The 26,202-nt window shown below is 42.1% G+C and overlaps 2 long non-coding RNA genes across 2 annotated transcripts; both read left to right on the top strand.

Moving 5' to 3' along the window:
• Positions 1–18,055: 18,055 nt before the first annotated feature.
• Positions 18,056–18,512, top strand: LOC117807587. Its single transcript, XR_004630008.1, has 3 exons — positions 18,056–18,116; positions 18,209–18,273; positions 18,407–18,512. It is a non-coding gene; the product is annotated as an uncharacterized LOC117807587 (long non-coding RNA).
• Positions 18,513–20,552: 2,040 nt separating this feature from the next.
• LOC117807586 lies at positions 20,553–22,743 on the top strand. The gene is made up of 4 exons (XR_004630007.1): positions 20,553–21,068; positions 21,359–21,420; positions 21,516–21,664; positions 21,772–22,743. It is a non-coding gene; the product is annotated as an uncharacterized LOC117807586 (long non-coding RNA).
• Positions 22,744–26,202: the final 3,459 nt, after the last annotated feature.

The following is a 26,202-nucleotide window of genomic DNA, read 5'->3' as shown; positions in this document are numbered from 1 at the left end:
AACAACAGCTGCTCCATCAACAACACCAGCTTCAACAACTACAGCTGCTGCCACAGCTGCTGCCGCTCCTCCAACAACTACAGCTACTCAATCAACAACACCAGCTTCCACACCTGCTCCAACAACTACAGCAGCTGCTCCTCCAACAACTACAGCTACTCCATCAACAACACCAGCTTCAACAACTACCGCTGCTGTTGCTCCTCCAACAACTACAGCTGCTCCATCAACAACACCAGCTTCAACAACTACAGCTGCTGCCACAGCTGCTGCTCCTCCAACAACCACAGCTGCTCCATCAACAACACCAGCTTCAACAACTACAGCTGCTGCCACAGCTGCTGCTGTTCCTCCAACAACTACAGCTACTCAATCAGCAACACCAGCTCCAGCAACTACAGCTGCTGCTCCTCCAACAACCACAGCTGCTCCATCAACAACACCAGCTTCAACAACTACAGCTGCTGCCACAGCTGCTGCTGTTCCTCCAACAACTACAGCTACTCAATCAGCAACACCAGCTCCAGCAACTACAGCTGCTGCTCCATCAACAACACCAGCTTCGACATCTGCTCCAACAACTACAGCTGCTGCTCCTCTAACAACTATAGCTGCTCCATCAACAACACCAGCTTCCACACCTGCTCCAACAACTACAGCTGCTGCTCCTCTAACAACTATAGCTGCTCCATCAACAATACCAGCTCCAACAACTACAGCTGCTGCCACAGCTGCTGCCGCTCCTCCAACAACTACAGCTACTCAATCAACAACACCAGCTTCAACAACTACCGCTGCTGTTGCTCCTCCAACAACTACAGCTGCTCCATCAACAACACCAGCTCCAACAACTACAGCTGCTGCCACAGCTCCTGCTCCTCCAACAACCACAGCTGCTCCATCAACAACACCAGCTCCAACAACTACAGCTGCTGCCACAGCTGCTGCTCCTCCGACAACCACAGCTGCTCCATCAACAACACCAGCTTCAACAACTAGAGCAGCACCAACAACTGAACCTGCTCAAACAACCATGACTCCAACAACTGCAGCTGCTGCCACAGCTGCTGCTCCTCCAACAACACCAGCTTCAACAACTACAGCTGCTGCTCCTCCAACAACTACAGCTACTCCATCAACAACACCAGCTCCAACAACTACCGCCGCTCCTCCTCCAACAACTACAGCTGCTCCATCAACAACACCAGCTTCAACAACTACCGCTGCTGTTGCTCCTCCAACAACCACAGTTGCTCCATCAACAACACCAGCTTCCACAACTACGGCTGCTTCCACAGCTGCTGCTCCTCCAACAACTACAGCTACTCCATCAACAACACCAGCTTCAACAACTACAGCTGCTGCCACAGCTGCTGCCGCTCCTCCAACAACTACAGCTACTCAATCAACAACACCAGCTTCCACACCTGCTCCAACAACTACAGCTGCTGCTCCTCCAACAACTACAGCTACTCCATCAACAACACCAGCTTCAACAACTACCGCTGCTGTTGCTCCTCCAACAACTACAGCTGCTCCATCAACAACACCAGCTTCAACAACTACAGCTGCTGCCACAGCTGCTGCTCCTCCAACAACCACAGCTGCTCCATCAACAACACCAGCTTCAACAACTACAGCTGCTGCCACAGCTGCTGCTGTTCCTCCAACAACTACAGCTACTCAATCAGCAACACCAGCTCCAGCAACTACAGTTGCTGCTCCATCAACAACACCAGCTTCCACATCTGCTCCAACAACTACAGCTGCTGCTCCTCTAACAACTATAGCTGCTCCATCAACAACACCAGCTTCCACACCTTCTCCAACAACTACAGCTGCTGCTCCTCTAACAACTATAGCTGCTCCATCAACAATACCAGCTCCAACAACTACAGCTGCTTCCACAGCTGCTGCTCCTCCAACAACTACAGCTGCTCCATCAACAACACCAGCTCCAACAACTACAGCTGCTGCCACAGCTGCTGCTCCTCCAGCAACCACAGCTGCTCCATCAACAACACCAGCTTCAACAACTACAGCTGCTTCCACAGCTGCTGCTCCTCCAACAGCTACAGCTACTCCATCCACAACACCAGCTTCAACAACTACCCCTGCTGTTGCTCCTCCAACAACTACAGCTGCTCCATCAACAACACCAGCTCCAACAACTACAGCTGCTGGCACAGCTGCTGCTCCTCCAACAACCACAGCTGCTCCATCAACAACACCAGCTTCAACAACTACCGCTGCTATTGCTCCTCCAACAACTACAGCTGCTCCATCAACAACACCAGCTTCAACAACTACCGCTGCTGTTGCTCCTCCAACAACCACAGCTGCTCCATCAACAACACCAGCTTCAACAACTACAGCTGCTGCCACAGCTGCTGTTGCTTCTCCAACAACTATAGCTGCTCCATCAACAACACCAGCTTCCACACCTGCTCCAACAACTACAGCTGCTGCTCCTCTAACAACTATAGCTGTTCCATCAACAACACCAGCTCCAACAACTACAGCTGCTTCCACAGCTGCTGCTCCTGCAACCACCACAGCTGCTCCATCAATAACACCAGCTTCAACAACTACCGCTGCTGTTGCTCCTCCAACAACTACAGCTGCTCCATCAACAACACCAGCTTCAACAACTACAGCTGCTGCCACAGCTGCTGCTCCTCCAACAACCACAGCTGCTCCATCAACAACACCAGGTTCAACAACTACAGCTGCTGCTCCTCCAACAACCACAGCTGCTCCATCAACAACACCAGCTTCAACAACTACCGCTGCTGTTGCTCCTCCAACAACCACAGCTCCTCCATCAACATCACCAGCTTCAACAACTACAGCTGCTGTTGCTCCTCCAACAAACACAGCTCCTCCATCAACAACACCAGCTTCAACAACTACCGCTGCTGTTGCTCCTCCAACAACCACAGCTCCTCCATCAACAACACCAGCTTCAACAACTACCGCTGCTGTTGCTCCTCCAACAACCACAGCTCCTCCATCAACAACACCAGCTTCAACAACTACCGCTGCTGTTGCTCCTCCAACAACCACAGCTCCTCCATCAACAACACCAGCTTCAACAACTACAGCTGCTGCCGCTCCTCCAACAACTGTAGCTGCTCCATCAACAACACCAGCTTCCACACCTGCTCCAACAACTACAGCTGCTGCTCCTCCAACAGCTACAGCTGCTCCATCAACAACACCAGCTTCAACAACTACAGCTGCTGCCACAGCTGCTGCCGCTCCTCCAACAACTATAGCTGCTCCATCAACAACACCAGCTTCAACAACTACAGCTGCTGCCACAGCTGCTGCCGCTCCTCTAACAACTATAGCTGCTCCATCAACAATACCAACTCCAACAACTACAGCTGCTTCCACAGCTGCTGCTCCTGCAACAACCACAGCTGCTCCATCAACAACACCAGCTTCAACAACTACAGCTGCTGCCCCTCCAACAACCACAGCTGCTCCATCAACAACACCAGCTTCAACAACTACAGCTGCTGCCACAGCTGCTGCTCCTCCAACAACCACAGCTGCTCCATCAACAACACCAGCTTCAACAACTAGAGCAGCACCAACAACTGAACCTGCTCAAACAACCATGACTCCAACAACTGCAGCTGCTGCCACAGCTGTTGCTCCTCCAACAACCACAGCTGCTCCATCAACAACACCAGCTTCAACAACTACAGCTGCTGCTCTTCCAACAACCTCAGCTGCTCCATCAACAACACCAGCTTCAACAACTACCGCTGCTGCCACAGCTGCTGCCGTTCCTCCAACAACTGCAGCTGCTCCATCAACAACACCAGCTTCAACAACTACCGCTGCTGCCACAGCTGCTGCCGCTCCTCCAACAACTACAGCTGCTCCATCAACAACACCAGCTTCAACAACTACAGCTGCTGCCACAGCTGCTGCCGCTCCTCCAACAACTACAGCTACTCAATCAACAACACCAGCTCCAGCAACTACAGCTGCTGCTCCTCCAACAACTATAGCTGTTCCATCAACAACACCAGCTTCAACAACTACCGCTGCTGTTGCTCCTCCAACAACCACAGCTCCTCCATCAACAACACCAGCTTCAACAACTACAGCTGCTGCCACAGCTGCTGCCGCTCCTCCAACAACTATAGCTGCTCCATCAACAACACCAGCTTCCACACCTGCTCCAACAACTACAGCTGCTGCTCCTCTAACAACTATAGCTGCTCCATCAACAACACCAGCTTCCACACCTGCTCCAACAACTACAGCTGCTGCTCCTCTAACAACTATAGCTGCTCCATCAACAATACCAGCTCCAACAACTACAGCTGCTGCCACAGCTGCTGCCGCTCCTCCAACAACTACAGCTACTCCATCAACAACACCAGCTTCAACAACTACCGCTGCTGCCACAGCTGCTGCCGCTCCTCCAACAACTACAGCTGCTCCATCAACAATACCAGCTCCAACAACTACAGCTGCTGCCACAGCTGCTGCCGCTCCTCCAACAACTACAGCTGCTCCATCAACAACACCAGCTTCAACAACTACAGCTGCTGCCACAGCTGCTGCTCCTCCAACAACCACAGCTGCTCCATCAACAACACCAGCTTCAACAACTACAGCTGCTGCTCCTCCAACAACCACAGCTGCTCCATCAACAACACCAGCTTCAACAACTACCGCTGCTGCCACAGCTGCTGCCGCTCCTCCAACAACTACAGCTGCTCCATCAACAACACCAGCTTCAACAACTACCGCTGCTGTTGCTCCTCCAACAACTACAGCTGCTCCATCAACAACACCAGCTTCAACAACTACAGCTGCTGCCACAGCTGCTGCTCCTCCAACAACCACAGCTGCTCCATCAACAACACCAGCTCCAACAACTACAGCTGCTCCATCAACAACACCAGCTTCAACAACTACAGCTGCTGCCACAGCTGCTGCTCCTCCAACAACCACAGCTGCTCCATCAACAACACCAGCTTCAACAACTACAGCTGCTGCTCCTCCAACAACCACAGCTGCTCCATCAACAACACCAGCTTCAACAACTACCGCTGCTGCCACAGCTGCTGCCGCTCCTCCAACAACTACAGCTGCTCCATCAACAACACCAGCTTCAACAACTACCGCTGCTGCCACAGCTGCTGCCACAGCTGCTGCCGCTCCTCCAACAACTACAGCTGCTCCATCAACAACACCAGCTTCAACAACTACAGCTGCTGCCACAGCTGCTGTTGCTCCTCCAACAACTACAGCTACTCAATCAACAACACCAGCTCCAGCAACTACAGCTGCTGCTCCTCCAACAACTATAGCTGCTCCATCAACAACACCAGCTTCAACAACTACAGCTGCTGCCACAGCTGCTGCTGCTCCTCCAACAACTACAGCTACTCAATCAACAACACCAGCTCCAGCAACTACAGCTGCTGCTCCTCCAACAACTATAGCTGCTCCATCAACAACACCAGCTTCCACACCTGCTCCAACAACTACAGCTGCTGCTCCTCTAACAACTATAGCTGCTCCATCAACAACACCAGCTTCCACACCTGCTCCAACAACTACAGCTGCTGCTCCTCTAACAACTATAGCTGCTCCATCAACAACACCAGCTTCCACACCTGCTCCAACAACTACAGCTGCTGCTCCTCTAACAACTATAGCTGCTCCATCAACAATACCAGCTCCAACAACTACAGCTGCTTCCACAGCTGCTGCTCCTCCAACAACCACAGCTGCTCCATCAACAACACCAGCTCCAACAACTACAGCTGCTGCCACAGCTGCTGCTCCTCCAACAACCACAGCTGCTCCATCAACAACACCATTTTCAACAACTACAGCTGCTGCTCCTCCAACAACTACAGCTGCTCCATCAGCAACACCAGCTTCAACAACACCAGCTTCAACAACTACAGCTGCTGCCACAGCTGCTGCTCCTCCAACAACCACAGCTGCTTCATCAACAACACCAGCTTCAACAACTACAGCTGCTGCTCCTCCAACAACTATAGCTGCTCCATCAACAACACCAGCTTCCACACCTGCTCCAACAACTACAGCTGCTGCTCCTCTAACAACTATAGCTGCTCCATCAACAACACCAGCTTCCACACCTGCTCCAACAACTACAGCTGCTGTTCCTCTAACAACTATAGCTGTTCCATCAACAACACCAGCTTCCACACCTGCTCCAACAACTACAGCTGCTGCTCCTCTAACAACTATAGCTGTTCCATCAAAAACACCAGCTCCAACAACTACAGCTGCTTCCACAGCTGCTGCTCCTCCAACAACCACAGCTGCTCCATCAACAACACCAGCTCCAACAACTACAGCTGCTGCCACAGCTGCTGCTCCTCCAACAACCACAGCTGCTCCATCAACAACACCATTTTCAACAACTACAGCTGCTGCTCCTCCAACAACTACAGCTGCTCCATCAACAACACCAGCTTCAACAACTACAGCTGCTGCCACAGCTGCTGCTCCTCCAACAACCACAGCTGCTTCATCAACAACACCAGCTTCAACAACTACAGCTGCTGCTCCTCCAACAACTATAGCTGCTCCATCAACAACACCAGCTTCCACACCTGCTCCAACAACTACAGCTGCTGCTCCTCTAACAACTATAGCTGCTCCATCAACAACACCAGCTTCCACACCTGCTTCAACAACTACAGCTGCTGTTCCTCTAACAACTATAGCTGTTCCATCAACAACACCAGCTTCCACACCTGCTCCAACAACTACAGCTGCTGCTCCTCTAACAACTATAGCTGTTCCATCAACAACACCAGCTCCAACAACTACAGCTGCTTCCACAGCAGCTGCTGCTCCTCCAACAACTACAGCTGCTCCATCAACAACACCAGCTTCCACACCTGCTCCAACAACTACAGCTGCTGCTCCTCTAACAACTATAGCTGCTCCATCAACAATACCAGCTCCAACAACTACAGCTGCTTCCACAGCTGCTGCTCCTCCAACAACCACAGCTGCTCCATCAACAACACCAGCTCCAACAACTACAGCTGCTGCCACAGCTGCTGCTCCTCCAACAACCACAGCTGCTCCATCAACAACACCATTTTCAACAACTACAGCTGCTGCTCCTCCAACAACTACAGCTGCTCCATCAACAACACCAGCTTCAACAACTACAGCTGCTGCCACAGCTGCTGCTCCTCCAACAACCACAGCTGCTTCATCAACAACACCAGCTTCAACAACTACAGCTGCTGCTCCTCCAGCAACTATAGCTGCTCCATCAACAACACCAGCTTCCACACCTGCTCCAACAACTACAGCTGCTGCTCCTCTAACAACTATAGCTGCTCCATCAACAACACCAGCTTCCACACCTGCTCCAACAACTACAGCTGCTGCTCCTCTAACAACTATAGCTGTTCCATCAACAACACCAGCTCCAACAACTACAGCTGCTTCCACAGCAGCTGCTGCTCCTCCAACAACTACAGCTACTCAATCAACAACACCAGCTCCAGTAACTACAGCCGCTGCTCCTCCAACAACTATAGCTGCTCCATCAACAACACCAGCTTCCACACCTGCTCCAACAACTACAGCTGCTGCTCCTCCAACATCTATAGCTGCTCCATCAACAACACCAGCTTCATCCAACAGTCCATCAACAGATAAGCAATCAACAATTCCATCCATTACACCGCCACAGACCAGCAAGACTACAAAAACCATATCACCGAACTCCTTGAATTCAGTCTCTCAACCTATAACAGGAATGACACATAGTATGACGGATTCAAGTTCCACTCAGCCCTTGACCTTTTTTTCCAAGGATGCATCAACCACAAATCCTGCCAAAGCCAACACAACACAGCACCAATATGACACTACTTCTGTTTCCTTGCTTGAAGGAAAAACTGTTTTTTTCCAATATAGTCCAAAAACTGCTGCTGTAAAGCCCCTAGTCTTTGATTACCCAACTGTAATCCGGACTACGTTCACTGTGGAGCAACCAGACGAGGACAACAAGTGAGGTACATTAAATGTAGTTAAGGATTAGCTTGACATTATAGGAAATACCCTGGTTCACTTAGATGAGTGGAGTTTGATGAGCTTAAAGCCTTTCTCTAACCAGTGTTACCTACTGCCCTTCGGTTAATGATCTTTCACACACAGAGACTGGGTTAATAGTTTTGTTTTATCCATTACACTGGGGCACACAAACTGGGGCATTAGTAGTACCAAGGTGGTTTTCTTGTCTGTTTAAGGTATCTGAGGCTCACTCAGCCCTAACCTACAGATCAGGGGGTGGATGCTTCCCTTTCATGAAACCAGCCAAATGCCAAAGTATACTGGCTTTGTCCAAATAAAGATGAATACTGGCTTTGTTTCCCACTGAGTTCAATGTGTAAGCTTGCTGGTTACTGGCCTCATACTTAAAAGATACAAGAGTATTATCCATTTTATATAACTCTGGGCGAGAATAAATACATCTTCCAAATCAAGCCAGTCCTAGAATACTTAAAATATGTGCATCGCATTTAACCAAGGCAAATCAGCTGTACCTCATGCATGCAAAGATACAAGCCATTAAAAAGGGCTACATTGATATGTGGAAGTTTTACATTATGCAAAGATCTCATGTAGTAACCTAATGTTCTCTTTTGATTTCACAGATACCTACATTGCCACCAGATGTGTGAATAAGATACAGAAGCTATTTGAAGTCTTGTTTTTAGACTAGCCAATAAACCTGCCTTCAGTAAGATGCTATACACCCACCAATGAATGATTGCTCTGAATACTTAAAGCTCCTCTAGGAAACTTTGTGATGATTTTAGCACCCCCTGTGGACAAAGTGGTTCCTCTTGAATCTTTGTTGATCATGTACTGTACATGTGAGAGTTCTGTTTTCTGATGAAAAATCCGTAGTGTATTCTGTCAACAGCCAATCCATCTGTAAATTAGTTTTAGAAAAGGGGTTTTCTTCATGATGCTGTAAATTCGCTGTCTTACACCTACTCCCTAACAAAGGTTACCACTGTTGAAAATGTTGACAAAGAAATTTTCAATCTTTTGGCTAATGGTCTAGTTTGCTTTTGTAGATCACAAGAAGGGAATACTGTGAATTTCAGTCAATTTCATAACCAGTTAAAAACTCCTAACAGGAGCTTTAAATGAAATGTTCTTAGAATAAAATGAAACACGACCATAAAACTGCAACATTAATAAATGTATGGAAAAATACAAGTCAAATTTTCCAATCTTTGCTAGTCATCAGCTGTTTAACAGTATGATGTCACTTTCTCTATGAGGTTTTTCACACTGAGTTTTCCCTGTTAGCCCTGCTGTCCACTTATGACGTGCAGCAAATGGTAAACTCTAGCTGCGAAGTAGACAGTCTACCTCTGATAAAGAGAATGTCACTCATCCACCAATGCCATGGATGGTTGAAACACGGAATGTTAGAGCAAGCAAAATTTCCCCACACATTATTGGTGGCTTGGTCAGTAACGCCCCCATTCATTTTTTCCTACCCTCATGTCCTACCTTCTAAAAATACTATTCTAAAAAAATGTGCTAATGACGAAGCTAACACATGATTGAGACTGAAAAAGTTTTTGTGTGAATGAAAAGTCTTAAAACATAAATTTTATTTGGTTTTTGTTCAGCCAGGTCTTTGTTTCTGGGTTCCATTACCATTAATTTTCCATAGTTTAGACATTGAGGTGTGATATTTTTGAGGACAAATGGGATATTAACCAGACCAAATTTTACTTTAACTTAACATCTTGTACATATTTTTCTCAGTTCTCTCTGTATCTAAGATAATGCCCATGGCTTTAACCGTTACTCAGTACAAGAATGCTTTTATTTAAGTTCCTTTAAAAATGTTATTTAATATGATGTTTTCTTTAATGAAGCACTTTAGATGAATTTGTGATTCCAATGTTTTGCTGATCTTGTAAACTCTTTTAGACCTGTAAAAGTTGCACCTCCTTTTCTTTCTTTACATCCCACCAATTATTCTGACATGAATATTCTGATCTTTTGAAACCAATACCACTTTACAATAACAATTCAAATCTACTGTTGTTGTTGTACCATACTTTGTCACTATGTTGTTGTTGTTTTTTTTGCTTTTGTCCAATTTGTTTCGTTCAGATTGGGAAAGGATATAAGTGTGAAGAAGCTGCCTGGCTGTAAAAAAAGAAATTTGAAATGCACTGAAACACTTGGATTTATTCTGTTATGTATTTGTAATGCAGTGGAACAGTTCCAAAAGGGAGCAGTGTAATGTAATGCACTAGTTGTCATGGATTTTGCATAGTTTAAGTTGATGCCTCATAACTGGGATAGATTAGATGTTGGCTGTACACAACCCCTGAAGAAGTTTTGTTAAAGTTGCAGCAAATTTTCCAGCATCACACTCAATGTGAAAGAATGTCACTTTCTGTGAATATCAGTTGGACAGGGTGGGTCAATGCTAAAATTAGCTTCACTGCTCCTGTTTAGGACATGACGTTGTTGCCTTTGTATTCTGTCACTATCATGTTTGTCACATGCCTTTCAATCAGCTTTGAATGAGGGAAAATGTAAAGGAATGCCCAAGGGTACATTTGAGCAACTTTGAATGACATTGAATGTGATAAAATAAATATTCATATTGCCTGTTCATTATGCCTAATCTTTAACAACCTTAACAATTTCCATGTGTCTGGGCTTAGAGATCCTGTATTAATGAAGGCTCCATCCTACTGCAGTTGTATCATATTCCATGGAGCTGTTCAATTGAGTGATTCTCCCCTCAGGATACTCTTAAGCTGGTATCTGTTGAAAGAAATAAGAGCCATTAATTTGCTATTTTTATGACAGTGCCTCTATGATGAGAGTCAAGGTTAGGCCCTGGCATGTGAGCCCCAAAGAAACAAAATCTCTTAAACCTCTCATTCTTAGTATATTTGATCAATTGTCAATTTTCTTAGTCCACAATTGGTCTTGAGATGCAGATTGTTGTCCTGGCACTTATACAATGTGGCTCTGTCCTCCTCTCTGTGGGCCAACACCTTCTACTTAATGAGGTGATGTAGAATCACAATCCACTGAGCTGACAAGCTGACAATCTTTGCCATATCAGGGGACGAACTGAAGCAGTCCGCCACTACCAGAAACTATGAAGTCAAGATTCCAAGATTTCAAGGATTTTTCAGGGGTCAGCACAACTTGACTGCAAGGTCTAAGCCTCACCATGTTTTGACCAGCTTCTCATTCATGGTATCTCCCCTCAAGTGTGCTATTTCTACTTCTACAAAAAAGTGTGCAAAACTCATTTGCTCTACTCGCAATAAGTATCCGATTTTCAGTAAGATAAAGCAGGTCTTGTGGCTTTACAAAAAAAATTCAAGCTATGAAACTATATCCTCTACTGACATTATTTGATCAAACTTAATCTAAAAATTGTTTGCCGATACTTGCCATTCTAAAAATAAGGACCAGGTCGATACACAGGTAAGTCAATGAACATTTGTTACCTTATGAGAATCTCAAGGTTCAGCCTGTTAAAAGATAAGATAAGGTCATCTGGTTAGTCTACTTGAATGGAATGCATAAACAATCGTGCAAAGAATTTTTTTGCGACTGAGCTGTGATTCACCCTCACCCTTTTGCTCATTTTTTGGTCTTTGTTTTCCTTGTTTCCATCACCCATGTAGCAATACTTTTTTTTTTTTTTGCTTTGGTGCAACATATAAAAGAGCTGCACAGACAGGTGGCTTCATAAGGGATGTGCTCCAAGGTAGACTAACCACACTGAATAAGTTTGAAAATAATAAAAATCTAGAGGCCTTTTTTTAAAATCACTCATTGACTTCTTTTTTTTAATCAAGGTAAGTACAATTTTATGTTTGTGTCCATAAATAAATATTATTAAAATGTAAATGTTGCTAAACTTTAATTTGACTGATTTTGCTTTACAATTCTGACGTTATTTCATGGACTCTTGCTTTATTAGGTTATTGTAAGCTTGTATCATTTCTGCATATTATATATTTATTTTATCTATCTATCCTATAGTAATAATCAAACAAGAATGCAATGATGTATACATAGGTTCCAGGTGAAACTCTTTTTGCTTTGTAGATCATATAGATCATAAAAATTGTGTTACTAAATACAGCGTCACTCGGTGAAACATTGTTTCCTGGTTATAATATGTAGTATATTTGATAAATCATGGTATGTACTGTTTAAAGACACAAGTTGTTTAGGTGATGGGCATCTGGTTGTTGTCTGACAATAGAAAACGGGGTATTCAGAGATATTCACTGTGATTGTTGAAACAAATTGAGCAAACAAACAAAAAAATTTGCAACATTGGTAACATTTTGGCAAAATGTTATTTCCAGCATCATTATCTTACAATTTGAAATCAAATATAAATTCCCATTCAAAAAAAGAAAGAAAGAACAAAACATAGACACACATACAGGTTATAGTATACTGTGATATGGACAATGACATATGGGTTAGAACAGCATGTAGGCTTAACAAGTTTACCTTTTTCTGTGGCCCAAAAGTAAAATCTACTCAAGGCAAGGCAAGGCAAGGCAGCTTTATTTGCATAGCGCATTTCATACACGAGGGCAACTCAATGTGCTTTACATTAAAACATTAAAAGCATTGGAGACATTCAGACAAGCATAAACGAACACAATTAAAATGACAAATATAATTAAACAGAAAAGAAAAGGAACATTAGAAATATATCAAAAATTACATTAAAATTTTAATTTAAAAGTGGGTTAAAATGAGCTAAGATAGGAAGGCAGTGGCAAATAAAAAAGTCTTAATCTTTGATTTAAAAGAGGTGAGAGTTGGAGCGGACCTACAGCTTTCAGGGAGTGTGTTCCAGATATGTGGTGCATAATGACTAAACGCTGCTTCACCATGTTTCATTCTGACTCTTGGGACTGAAAGCAGACCAGTACCTGATGACCTCAGAGGTCGAGGTGGTTCATAAAGTAGTAGCAGATCAGCAATGTATTTTGGGCCTAAACCATTCAGTGCTTTATAAACCATCAGCAGGATTTTAAAGTCTATTCTCTGACAGACAGGAAGCCAGTGTAGAGATCTAAGAACTGGAGTGATGTGGTCTACTTTTTTGGTCCTTGTTAGGACTCAAGCAGCAGCATTCTGTATGAGCTGCAGCCATCTGTTGGACTTTTTAGGGAGTCCTGTAAAGACCCCGTTACAGTAGTCTAGTCTGCTAAAGACAAATGCACAGATGAGTTTTTCTGCATCCTGCTGAGACATAAGTCCTTTAATCCTTGATATATTCTTAAGGTGATAGTAGGCGGACTTTGTAATTGTTTTAATGTGGCTGCTGAAATTAAGGTCTGAGTCTATGATTACACCAAGGTTTCTGGCTTGGTTTGAACATTTCATCTGTGCAGATGAAATACTCAGTGGAATGTTGTGTACTTCGGGTGCATTAAATGCATTCAGACAATCTACAAATGCAATCTTTATTTTTCATTTAATACTGCTGTAAAATATCTTTAATACGGAAAAGGGCATTAACACTGTTGACAAAGTAGTTTCAAATACAATTGCAACTAAATTGAAATGGAACATAATTTAATTAATTCTCTGGATAAAAAAAAGACATATTGCCTAAAACTGTCAAAGGTACTGCATTAGTACATCTAAAATAACATTTTATTCTTTATATTTTACATATAAGATTGTGTATATAAAGCAATTTATGGTTAGTAACTTTACTGTCCAACTCAGCAGGTTCAAAGGCAGACATAATGGGTGTCGGAGCAGTCTTCTTGGTTTTGTTTTTGATACTAAAAGGTGAGTAGAAGCATATTATAAAGTCACTGTGCTTTGAAAATGAGTAAAGATTTCTGAAAAAATGTGTCCCCCTTCCATTTTAAACAGCTGATGCATCCTCAACTTCTGCACCTACGACAACAGCTGGATTTACAACAACTGGTGGGACAACAACTGGAGAATCAACAACATCTGGAAGTACAGCTACCACGGAACTTTTATCGACAACAACTGGTGGACCAACAACAACGGGTGGTGGAATCACGACTGGAGAAACAACAACAGCATCTGGGGACTCAACCACATCTGGAATTACAGCTACCACTGGCTTCTCATCAACAACAATTGGTGGACCAACAACAACAGAAGGTGCAACCATGACTGGAGAAACAACAACTGGAGCTTCAACTGTGACAGATGAATCAACAACAACAGCATCTGGAGCCTCAACTGCATTTGGAATTACAGCTACCACTGGCTTTTCATCAACAACAACTGGTGGACTAACAACAACAGAAGGTACAACCATGACTGGAGAAACAACAACTGGAGCTTCAACTGTGACAGATGAAACAACAATAACAGCATCTGGAGCCTCAACTGCATCTGGAATTACAGCTACCACTGGCTTCTCATCAACAACAACTGGTGGACTAACAACAACAGAAGGTGCAACCATGACTGGAGAAACAACAACTGGAGCTTCAACTGTGACAGATGAATCAACAACAACAGCATCTGGAGCCTCAACTGCATCTGGAATTACAGCTACCACTGGCTTCTCATCAACAACAACTGGTGGACTAACAACAACAGAAGGTGCAACCATGACTGGAGAAACAACAACTGGAGCTTCAACTGTGACAGATGAATCAACAACAACAGCATCTGGAGCCTCAACTGCATCTGGAATTACAGCTACCACTGGCTTCTCATCAACAACTGGTGGACCAACAACAACAGAAGGTGCAACCATGACTGGAGAAACAACAACTGGAGCTTCAACTGTGACAGATGAATCAACAACAACAGCATCTGGAGCCTCAACTGCATCTGGAATTACAGCTACCACTGGCTTCTCATCAACAACAACTGGTGGACCAACAACAACAGAAGGTGCAACCATGACTGGAGAAACAACAACTGGAGCTTCAACTGTGACAGATGAAACAACAATAACAGCATCTGGAGCCTCAACTGCATCTGGAATTACAGCTACCACTGGCTTCTCATCAACAACAACTGGTGGACCAACAACAACAGAAGGTGCAACCATGACTGGAGAAACAACAACTGGAGCTTCAACTGTGACAGATGAATCAACAACAACAGCATCTGGAGCCTCAACTGCATCTGGAATTACAGCTACCACTGGCTTCTCATCAACAACAACTGGTGGACCAACAACAACAGAAGGTGCAACCATGACTGGAGAAACAACAACTGGAGCTTCAACTGTGACAGATGAAACAACAATAACAGCATCTGGAGCCTCAACTGCATCTGGAATTACAGCTACCACTGGCTTCTCATCAACAACAACTGGTGGACCAACAACAACAGAAGGTGCAACCATGACTGGAGAAACAACAACTGGAGCTTCAACTGTGACAGATGAATCAACAACAACAGCATCTGGAGCCTCAACTGCATCTGGAATTACAGCTACCACTGGCTTCTCATCAACAACAACTGGTGGACCAACAACAACAGAAGGTGCAACCATGACTGGAGAAACAACAACTGGAGCTTCAACTGTGACAGATGAAACAACAATAACAGCATCTGGAGCCTCAACTGCATCTGGAATTACAGCTACCACTGGCTTCTCATCAACAACAACTGGTGGACCAACAACAACAGAAGGTGCAACCATGACTGGAGAAACAACAACTGGAGCTTCAACTGTGACAGATGAATCAACAACAACAGCATCTGGAGCCTCAACTGCATCTGGAATTACAGCTACCACTGGCTTCTCATCAACAACAACTGGTGGACCAACAACAACAGAAGGTGCAACCATGACTGGAGAAACAACAACTGGAGCTTCAACTGTGACAGATGAATCAACAACAACAGCATCTGGAGCCTCAACTGCATCTGGAATTACAGCTACCACTGGCTTCTCATCAACAACAACTGGTGGACCAACAACAACAGATGGTGCAACCATGACTGGAGAAACAACAACTGGAGCTTCAACTGTGACCGATGAATCAACAACAACAGCATCTGGAGCCTCAACTTCATCTGGAATTACAGCTACCACTGGTTTCTCATCAACAATAACTGGTGGACCAACAACAACAGATGGTGCAACCATGACTGGAGAAACAACAACTGGAGCTTCAACTGTGACAGATGAATCAACAACAACAGCATCTGGAGCCTCAACTTCATCTGGAATTACAGCTACCACTGGTTTCTCATCAACAGCAACTGATGGACCAACAACAACTGATGGTGCAACCATGACTGGAGAAACAACAACTGGAGCTTCTACTATGACAGCTGAAACAACAACAGAAACTGGGGCCTCAACTACAACTGGAATTACAGCTACAACTGGATTCTCATCATCAACAACTGATGGACCAACGATTGGAGAAACAACAACCGGAGCTTCAACTATGACAGCTGAAACTAGCACCACTGCAACTGGGGCCTCAACTACAACTGGAATTACAGCTACAACTGGATTCTCATCATCAACAACTGATGGACCAACGATTGGAGAAACAACAACTGGAGCTTCAACTATGACAGCTGAAACTAGCACCACTGCAACTGGGGCCTCAACTACAACTGGAATTACAGCTACCAATGGATTCTCATCATCAACAACTGATGGACCAACAACAACTGATGGTGCAACCATTACTAGAGAAACAACAACTGGATCTTCAACTATGACAGCTGAAACTAGCACCACTGCAACTGGGGCCTTAACATCTACTGAAATTACAGCTACTACTGGATTTTCATCATCAACAACTGATGGTGCAACCATGACTGTAGAAACAACAACTGGAGCTTCAACTGTGACAGCTGAAACTAGCACCACTGCAACTGGGGCCTCAACTACAACTGGAATTACAGCAACCACTGGATTCTCATCAACAACAACTGGTGGACATACAACAACTAATGGTGCAACCACAACTGGGGAAACAACAACTGGAGCTTCAACTGTGACAGATGAAACTAGCACCACTACAACTGGAATTACAACTACAACTGGACTATCATCAACAACAACTGGTGGACCAACAACTGGTGGTTCAACCATAACTGGGGAAACAACAACTGGAGCTTCAACTATGACAGCTGAAACAGCAACAACTGCATCTGGAACTTCAACTAGTACTTCCCTCTCATCAACAACAACAGGTGGACCAACAACATCTGGTGGTTCAACCATAATTGGAGAAACAACAATTGGAGCTTCAACTATGACAGCTGAAACAACATCAACTGCAACTGGGGCCTCAACTACAACTGAAATTACAGCTACCACTGGATTATCATCAACAACAATTGGTGGACCAACAACAACTGGTGGTGCAACCATGACTAGAGAAACAACAACTGGACCTTCAACTATGACAGCTCAAACTAGCACAACAGCAACTGGGGCCTCAACTACAACTGGAATCACAGCAACCACTGGATTCTCGTCAACAACAATTGGTGGACCAACAACAACTGGTGGTGCAACCATGACTAGAGAAACAACAACTGGACCTTCAACTATGACAGCTCAAACTAGCACAACAGCAACTGGGGCCTCAACTACAACTGGAATCATAGCAACCACTGGATTCTCGTCAACAACGACTGGTGGACCAACAACAACTAGACCTTCAACTATGAATGGAGAAACCACAACAGCAACTGGGGCCTCAACTACAACTGGTAATATTGCTAGCACTGGATTATCATCATCAACAACAGCTGGGCCAACAACAAGTAGAGGATTAACTCCCTCTGGAAGTACAGCCACCACTGGTGCAAGTACAGTAACTGCAGGGTTCACAACAACGAATGTGCGCACCACGTCACCTCGTTCATCAACCACTGGAGGCTCAACATCAACCAGAGGCTTAACCCCTACAACTCTTATTACAACCACTACTACTACTGTTGCACCTCCACCAGTTGTTGTTATTGCAGCAATCATAGTAGAACCATTTGTAGAAGAACTCAATGATAGAAGTAGCCCTGCATTTGTTGCTCTTGAGGCACGAGTCGTTGCAGTGGTAAGTCCAAGGTTTTGTGCTTGAAGAGAGTTTGTATTTGATGATTCAATTAGAAAAAACGTCTATATTCTTCTTGTGCTTCTTTTTCACAGTATGATGTTATCTTCAGAGCAACCTATGGAGTTCTTTTCATCCGCACTTTCGTCATAAAATTTAGGTAACTTTTACGATTTTAAGATTTTGACTAACTTTTCCGTACTTTACTGTCTTGTATGTGGTTTTTGACATCATAATATCTAATCAATCTATACATGTCAATACTAATTTCAATATGTCTTTGTTTGATTCAGCCCAGCTGGGTCATTAACACGAATGTCTAATACTGACGCAGAGGTAGGTATTGAGTTCAACAGTACCTCATCCCCAGAGCAGATCCCACAGCCTACCTCTGTTGCAGATACCTTAGTAGAAGCTGTGAATAACCCCAACAATACTTTCAACCTCACTGTTGATGCCGGCTCCGTTGTTGGTAGGTTTTTTTTTTTTTTTATTTCCCTGAAGTGGCTGTTGTTAATTGCCAATTATTATTTACTGTCTGTCATGAGTATGTATCAATGTTTCTGTTAGGGGTTGTGTATGTGTGGTTATGTGAGTTTTAGTGTGGTTGGGGTTATGTTGTATGAACCATAGATATCAATTTTTTAAGTTTAAATTACAAGTGAATTTTGACATACTTCAGACTTTCATTTGAAAATAACAAACGTGTTTTTAGGCTTTACTACTGTTAAGTTTATTTTGACTTCTATTCAATCATTTCCTGAAACTTTTCACAAACTGCTGGGTCAAAGAAAAAGTGTGGGTGGTGGGGTTGGTCATGACCATGACATCTGCTTTTTACCCCATGTCTTTATGTCACTCCTTGTTTCTGATTTTATTTTATTTTTTTACAGTTAGAACATCCAATGCAACAACTACAACTGCCAGACCAACAACTACAACTGCTAGAGCAACAACTGCCTCTGGAACTTCAACTAGTACTGTACTCTCATCAACAACAACAGGTGAACCAACAACATCTGGTGGTTCAACCATAATTGGAGAAACATCAACTAGAGCTGTAACTATCACAGCTGAAACAACATCAACTGCAACTGGGGCCTCAACTACAACTGAAGTCACAGCAACCACTGGATTTTCATCAACAACAACTGGTGGACCAACAACAAGTAGAGGATTAACTCCCTCTGGAAGTTCAGCCACCACTGGTGCAAGTACAGTAACTGCAGGGTTTACAACAACGAATGTGCGCACCACGTCACCTCGTTCATCAACCACTGGAGGCTCAACATCAACCAGAGGCTTAACCCCTACAACTCTTATTACAACCACTACTACTACTGTTGCACCTCCACCAGTTGTTGTTATTGCAGCAACCATAGTAGAACCATTTGTAGAAGAACTCAATGATAGAAGTAGCCCTGCATTTGTTGCTCTTGAGGCACGAGTCGTTGCAGTGGTAAGTCCAAGGTTTTGTGTTTGAAGAGAGTTTGTATTTGATGATTCAATTAGAAAAAACGTCTATATTCTTCTTGTGCTTCTTTTTCACAGTATGATGTTATCTTCAGAGCAACCTATGGAGTTCTTTTCATCCGCACTTTCGTCATAAAATTTAGGTAACTTTTACGATTTTAAGATTTTGACTAACTTTTCCGTACTTTACTGTCTTGTATGTGGTTTTTGACATCATAATATCTAATCAATCTATACATGTCAATACTAATTTCAATATGTCTTTGTTTGATTCAGCCCAGCTGGGTCATTAACACGAATGTCTAATACTGACGCAGAGGTAGGTATTGAGTTCAACAGTACCTCATCCCCAGAGCAGATCCCACAGCCTACCTCTGTTGCAGATACCTTAGTAGAAGCTGTGAATAACCCCAACAGTACTTTCAACCTCACTGTTGATGCCGGCTCCGTTGTTGGTAGGTTTTTTTTTTTTTATTTCCCTGAAGTGGCTGTTGTTAATTGCCAATTATTATTTACTGTCTGTCATGAGTATGTATCAATGTTTCTGTTAGGGGTTGTGTATGTGTGGTTATGTGAGTTTTAGTGTGGTTGGGGTTATGTTGTATGAACCATAGATATCAATTTTTTAAGTTTAAATTACAAGTGAATTTTGACATACTTCAGACTTTCATTTGAAAATAACAAACGTGTTTTTAGGCTTTACTACTGTTAAGTTTATTTTGACTTCTATTCAATCATTTCCTGAAACTTTTCACAAACTGCTGGGTCAAAGAAAAAGTGTGGGTGGTGGGGTTGGTCATGACCATGACATCTGCTTTTTACCCCATGTCTTTATGTCACTCCTTGTTTCTGATTTTATTTTATTTTTTTACAGTTAGAACATCCAATGCAACAACTACAACTGCCAGACCAACAACTACAACTGCCAGACCAACAACTACAACTGCAAGACCAACAACTACAACTGCAAGAGCAACAACTACAACTCCCAGAGGACCAACTACAACTGCCAGAGCAACAACTACAACTACCAGAGGACCAACTACAACTGCCAGAGCAACAACTACAACTCCCAGAGGACCAACTACAACTGCCAGAGCAACAACTACAACTGCTAGAGCAACAACTACAACTGCCAGAGCAACAACTACAACTGCTAGAGCAACAACTACAACTGCTAGAGCAACAACTACAACTCCCAGAGGACCAACTACAACTGCCAGAGCAACAACTACAACTGCTAGAGCAACAACTACAACTGCAAGAGCAACAACTACAACTGCTAGAGCAACAACTACAACTGCAAGAGCAACAACTACAACTGCTAGAGCAACAACAACAACAACACCAATGACTACTACTGTTGAGGCAGTCACAACAAGGCAACTGGTTTTCAGATCGGCTGGAGAGACATTTACAATTGACCTGTTAAATCCATCATCTGCAGCATTTAGAACTCGAGCCTCACTAATAAAGTCTACAGTAAGTAAATCTCAAAGTACAGTAAATGTATGTGTTAATTTTATCGCAATATCTTCGAAGAAGCTTTTCTACGTAAGATTTACAGCAATATAACCTCTTTGACTCATATAGCTAATTTTCCATAGAACATGTCAAATTTAAACTACACCCAACATTACTACTAGTAGTACCAGCAACGACACTACTAATAAATATGACTTACTCGCTATGGATTTAAACTATTATCACTGTTCTTTTTTTATTGCAATTCATTCCTGGGTCTTGAATTGTATTTTCTTTCATTTTCCCAGCTTGAACCTTTCTACCGGAGTGAATTTTCAACATTCCGCTTCCTGACAGTGACTTCATTCAGGTAATAATTTTGCTTGATGTTAAGTTTTAAGAAACTGAAAAGTATGGGTCATGAATTTACTTTAAAATAAGTTTTTTTTCTTCATTAATTTGCAGTAATGGATCAATCATCAACAGTGCAAGCATTGCATTTGCATCAACATCTGTTCCCAATAACACTGCCATTGCAAGCACTTTGGTCAGTGCATCTGCTAACATCACAGCCTTCAACATTGACACCACTTCCATTACTGTGGATGGCGCACGTAAGTAGTAGTCAACTAGAATGTTTTTCTACCTGTATAGAATGAACATTATAACAAAACTTTTTTTGCTATACTTATGTCTAATTTTCTGTTCTCAACATTTACAGAAGTTTCAAGTGGAGTAAGCCACAATATCAGTCTCTTCACTGCATCCACCTTTGTGCTGTTGTCATGGCTGCTGGCTAGCCTGCAGTAGTGTCAATGCAGACCTCAGAGAAGAGTGACTACTTTCCCAAATATAAAAAGGGACTGTGTTTGCAATAAAATCAAAGAAGACAACTGGATTTGCAACTGTAGCATGGCTTTCAAATAACTTCCAGATAAAATATTCATAGTTTGAATGATAACCCTTAAGGGATAACGTTAAGTAAGCCAGGGGTTACAGGAAATAGAATCCCAAAATAGACAAGGTGAGACTAGACCTAGACTCAAAGGGATCTTGTCCAGCCTATGTGGATTCTATTTTGCATAACCACTGGCTAACTACATCTTATTCTGCATATTAACTGGTAAAGATACAAACAAATTGATGCTTTGTTTTTACTTAAAGATGATTTTATTGATTTTAAAATGGTTCATTTACACAGCTAAAATATCCCTCAGATTCCACTGCTGATAGTGCTTCCATGGTGATGGTATTTTATTTGCCTAACTGCAGGTCAAATCAACATTACACTTAACATTTAATTCTTGGTAAAGTAAAAAAAAGAAGAAGCTGGTTTTATGCTTTTATTCTTAACAGATGTAGAAATAACAGCAACACCTGCATAAAGTCCTCTTCCCCATAACTCTTCTGTGGCATTTTCACTCCACCATTCTGGTAACATTGCCAAAGTCCATACCATGTCGCAGTTTGTGGTTGCTTCATGTCTGTTTTCTTCAAATGGGATGATGTCTCTGTTGGTGACTGGGCTGAAATGAACCAAAAATCTAAGTTTTGTGTTCTCCAACAAATTATGTTAAAACTAAAAGTAGTATCCATGTCATTAGCATTTAGAATGATAACAACATAAATGCTTCTTAAATTGTTAACTGATATAGAATGCTAACATACACCAACATTGTTGCTTCAGTGCCAAAAGAGGGAGATAAAATGGGCCAGAACTCCTTTACATGGGTTAATTAATTCTGCTATTCAGCATTAATTATCATTGTTAAGGGTTTTTAACCAATAAGAATCAAGTATTTAACCCAACTGGGTGATAAGTAAAAAAGCTGGGTGATAAACTTAGAGAAAGATTAATTGCATTGTCCATTCTTCAGCTTTGATAGCAAACATTTTTACAAGAACATTTCCTTAAAATCATTTTTTTAGTAAAATGTATTTAAATTAAAGTTGTTCCTCCTCCATGTTAGGAAAACTGAGTTAATAAAGGCTGACACAGAGGAATGTCTAAGTTTAAGGAAAAATAATATGAAGTCAATACTTCACTCTTCTACCAACTGTGAAGCTGTCACAATTACATTCATAATAACTCAACGATGCCCTGTATGAATAGTTGCTGTATTTATTTTTATGTATTTACATTATCATAAATATACTTTTGTTTCTGTGATTGTACTTTCTTGTGTTTGTCAAAATGTATAAAGTCTTAATGATGATCAGGACATTAAAATGAACAATAAAAAATTATCTATCCTATATTAACACGTTTTTTAAGCATTTTAAGCAGATATAATTGTATTGAGTTATTTGAAGTTGGTTCTATTAAAGGCACATACTGTAAATTAGATCCTGTTCGGTTTTTTTTTAATTACACAAAATTGTAATACAGCAACACAACTCTGACTGGACAAGGTCTAAACAAACAAACAAATAAACAAACAAATAACGTGATAACCTACAACAGGACAAGACTTGGGAGCAAGGGGTGGAGCGTAAATACAGTTCAGTGTCTAGATAAAGAGATAGAAATTGAAGAAAAAAAAAAAAAAAATGTATACATTCATGTTCATTCAAAAATTGATGGGGTTTAAACTCAAGTCAAGTATCAATAGGAGCCATCAAGTCCTTTTATCCATCACTGATAAAATAAAATTCAAAGAGCCTCTGTGGCCACTGCCTGGATCTGCAAGTGCTGATGCTGCTTGCTCCATAGAGATCAGTTCCAAATAATCTTTAAGCCAGCTGTCTATATCAAAACATTTTGCCTTTCCTACCTTCCAATTCATTAAAATTGTCCGTTTCACAGATAGAAATGCTAACGTGATCAAGTGTTGTAATTCTCTGGATGTTACTCCATCTATCTTGTTTCCCAGTAGGGCCACTGTAGGACATAATGATATATTGATATCAAATATTTTGCACAAAAAATCTCAATCCAGAACCTTTGGATCTCTGGGCAATGCCAAAGTTGATGCATTAGTGTTCCCGTCATCCCACAGCCATGCCAGCACAGATCTGAAACATGACAATTCATTTTCTTCAGTTTTTATGGAGTGATGTATGACCTCCACAGAATCTTCATTTGGATTTACTTGTATCGAACACATTTTGACAAATAGTTTGAACGTCTCAGAATTGCTTCCCATTGCTCTGCTGTGAGGGGAACGCCCAGATCTTTCTCCCATTGAGATAATACAGGTACATGACAGTCAAAACAAATGTGGCACATTAATTTATATAATTTAGAAACAGTTCCTTTGCCAGTGGCTGCATCTCTTAATTGATTATCAGTTGTTTTATTATTACCTAGGGTAATGTATTTAAATTTCTATTTACGTAAAATAGATTGCAAGATATTCTTTAAAGGTGGAAGTGATTCATGATTGTTCGGGGAGAGATACCAATGCACCATATCATGATGGCCATTGGGTAATAAACTATTCCTAAAAGACTATTTTGAACCAAGGTTAAGATCTGTATTATCAGCCTTTTCTGTAGAAGAAGTACAGTGACTCATTCAAGCAAGATATTTGGATGTTTAGTTTTGTAACATTTAAATGCTATAAGCACAACAACATAAAACATCTCAGGTCACAATGGTTCATCCACAAGTACTACAGCACCCCAAACAAGCCTGCTGTCTCTCACATAATTGAAGGAGCTTTCAGGAAATCCAGCTTCTCAAGTAAAGTATGCGCTAAGTCCCGTCCTTTGTTTAAAACCTCTTCACAACAACACTTATTGTATGCTTCAGATTAAGCCAATACGCTATTGTCTGGCATATTATAAACAAGTATCATGAAGCCATCTTTCCATTTTATTACTGATACTGATATCTTAAAAGGGTATATTCAGGATGCTGAGAAGTCATCTTATCTATGGCACCAGCTCAGACAATAACATAAAAAAAGGATATAGAATAGAATAGAATGAGAGCAATGACAATAAAAATGGTCCACTTTACACATTTTCAAGACATTGATTTTTTTTTTTACTTTGTTTGTTTCCTAAATGTCAAGTTTCAGGGAATATAAACTCAATTGATTGAAAGGGAAAGCCCTGTCAACATTGAAAAGGTTCCATTTCGTTTAATCAAAACTTTAGTGATTAATTATTTGGCATAACTTACTGGCACATTGTCGGAACTCCCTTCAAAATGAACAGAAGCGGAATGCAGCAGTATGACATTTCCATCCCAGGACAAAGACAAGGGAGTATACTCTGAGGTCGAGCCAAGAAAGTGACAGCTTAACAGGTGGCACCTTCTGTGTTTTGATATTGCTCTTACTTCGGTGTCTCATTTCTGAAAAATGTATCATCAATGAGTCATGGTATTTGTTAGTTAGAACACTCCCCTACATAAAATCAAACAAGGTAAGGGCAAGGACTGCCACAATAGGTGAATATTCACAGTGTCACTGACATACAAGGATTGATAAAATAACAGCTGAAGTATCACAAACCAGAAGTAATAAACACTTATTCTAAGAGTGGACTTTCATCTGTTTTACCTGTATCTACTGGGGTAAGTACATTTTTAAATTTATATGTTCACCTTTTGCTATTATTTTACATAAAGGAGCTGTATGCACCCTGAGCCTTTTTTTTTTTGTCTTTTTTACTTTTACCATGTACAAGTGTGCTGTACAATTTAAAGCTTGGAGTAGTATCAAAATCCTTGCCATGACTTGAGATAATAACATGGGGAATAGTGTGTGAAATGTCTTCCTAAATTAAACACAACAGCCCGAGACTTGTTTCTTTAGATGTGGTACATTATGTTTGTGAGTTCAAGTTCTTATGAAAACTCCTCGTCATTTCTTTAATAATCAGAATTTTTTTTAAAGTATTGTGTCTCTAATAAACAATAAGATATACAGGCAGGATGGCATATGAAAATGATTTTCTTCACAGAAAAAAAAAAAAACTATACATACCCAGGTGAAAATGTCTAATTGTGGGTGTACTTAATGCATTTTAAATGTGCTATACTCAGAGCATTCTGTGTATTTTGAAATGATCCTTAATATGTTAAGTGTTCTTTAACATATGCTAAGTTTCAACTCTAAGCAATTTGCAATATCTTTAATTAACTTAATGTGTTAAAATGGAACAACCAGGGTGCAAATGTGATGTTGCTTTTTATATATAC

This window comes from Notolabrus celidotus, chromosome 23, assembly GCF_009762535.1.
Source record: "Notolabrus celidotus isolate fNotCel1 chromosome 23, fNotCel1.pri, whole genome shotgun sequence".
NCBI classification, from domain to species: domain Eukaryota; kingdom Metazoa; phylum Chordata; class Actinopteri; order Labriformes; family Labridae; genus Notolabrus; species Notolabrus celidotus.
The sequence above is the reverse complement of the archived record's forward strand: the minus strand, read 5'-3'. Positions and strand labels throughout refer to the sequence as shown.